Below are 2,188 nucleotides of genomic sequence, written 5' to 3'. Positions count from 1 at the left end.
GGAAAGAATGTGGCAGCTGGGAAAGTCCACACTGACATCTAGTGATACAAAACTGCACTGCCAAAGGCTTGAGACCTGAAGCAGTTTGCATCAATGGGCTCCTCATTTCTGAGGTGTTGTCACCCCCCCAGAGGGCTCAAGACCGAGTGCAGACCAGGGGAGTCCAGCTGTCCCAGGAGGGGCCAAGGCAGGTCAGGCTCCTTTACGCTTACGTGCGAGGGTGCAAAGTTTAGCCACCTGCCAGTTTTAGCTCTTAATTTTTTGAAATGATTATTTCCACACGGTATAAAGCTAAAGATTTTACCTCGAAAAGCCTTTTCGTGCTTCTGGTGGTTAGACACTTTAATGCCAAATGAGTTTCGAAGAGCACTTACATTTTCTAGGTTCACTGAACAATTCCTTTGGCTGTGATGTCCTGAGCAAGAAATAACCTGAGTCAGGGACGGAACAAGTAGAGCAGGTATGCTCTTCTTTGCCCTGAGAACTTTGTCTGCCTTTGCTTCTCATCAACTATGAAGCCAAAAGCACGGGAGAAATGACAAAGAATGCCTCCTCCATTTCCCCATTTTTCTTTGATGCACATGGTGTGCAAGTCAACAGAGATAAGATTTCTATTTCTTTCCTTAGTGGGGGCAAAATTAGAAGCAAGGCTGGATTTTGAAGGCTGGTGCAGTAACAGGTGAAAAATGATGAGGGAGTTGCACAACAATGTGAATGCACTTAATGAACTCTACACTTAAAAATGCTCAAAATGATAAAAATTAATGTTATGTACATTTTACCAGAATTAAAAAAAAATAATGAGAGGCTGACCTGCTTCAGTAACAGCGGGAATGGAAGAAGATTCAACAGGTCTAATCAAACGATTAGATGCAGATACATTTTCAAATCATTCTCATGGGCAAAATGTGCACATTAAGTGCAGACAGACAAATATTAACCTCTAGCACGCTTGTGTCTGAAACACTCTTACAACCTTATTGACACAAACAGACCTAAACATTAGCAAACAATCCGATTTTACAACGATGTGTGTTTTTTCATGCATGTAGAGTATTTTCTTTTATGACATGTTAATATCAAGCTTCAAGCAAACCATGCAGTTGGGAAAATAAAATATGTTGCTCTAAAAACACACAGATTTAGCAAAGAAAGGGCAAAAAGAAAAGTCCAGAGGCATCTTCTGATTCAGTTTTGACTGTCAAAAATATGAGATGTAAAAGCATTACCAGAATTCAGTTGCTTCCGTGAGGTGAGGAAAAAAGGAAAAGATAAACAGGAAGGAACTTCAGATATGACTTGTGCAAACAACAGATTCATAGATTTGGAAAAGATGATTTGTTACTTTTTAGAATTTGCAATACATTCACAAATGGTGATTCACTGAAATTTTAGGGAAGAATTAAAAAAGATCTTGAATTCCTTCAATAAAACATAACATTTCAATTAAATGTTCAGATGTATGTCTATCTGGTTTCTCCAGTGTATCTTTTTAACAGATGGCATACTACTAATAAATGTTATTTCTTCATCTCCATCCTCCACCCATGATTGGGTTAAGAAGTGAAAAATACTGCCAAGACCAGTATTAATGAGGAGAATGACAGCTATGATTAGGATTTCATTTTAATACAGTAGGATTTTTTCTACTGAATTAAAATTATTTGATAATAACTCATGAATTTCAGCAGGAAAAGAGTTCCCTCTGTAGATCACAAACAACTTAAAATGTACCACTCCTAAAAAAAAAAAAAAACGTTTAAAGCCCCACACTACAGAAAATTACTTAGTTTAATACACACAGACTTCAGAGAAACAAGAGTTTTGGAAAGCCAGGCCATCTCCTCTAAGATTTTGTAAACTCATTATCAGGCAGAGAAAGAGCAAGTGTCTGTTACCTTCAATGACCAACTTTAGAAGGAATGTGACTTACAGTGAAATTTGAAATGGTGATGGCATGATAAATTGAATAATAGAAACTTGTGTTTTTTCACATTTAGTGTAATCAGGTTAATGGCTTTTATATAATTTTCCAAACTACTTAATGGATCTATTTTTTAAAGATTTTATTTATTTATTTGAGAAAGAGAGAGCAAGAGCAGGGGGGAGGGGCAGAGGGAAAGGGACAAGCAGACTCCCCGCTGAGCAGAGCTCAATCCCAGAACACCCCCCCCACCGCCCCCCCCCA

Source organism: Ailuropoda melanoleuca, chromosome 1, assembly GCF_002007445.2.
Source record: "Ailuropoda melanoleuca isolate Jingjing chromosome 1, ASM200744v2, whole genome shotgun sequence".
Classification (NCBI taxonomy): domain Eukaryota; kingdom Metazoa; phylum Chordata; class Mammalia; order Carnivora; family Ursidae; genus Ailuropoda; species Ailuropoda melanoleuca.
The sequence above is the reverse complement of the archived record's forward strand: the minus strand, read 5'-3'. Positions refer to the sequence as shown.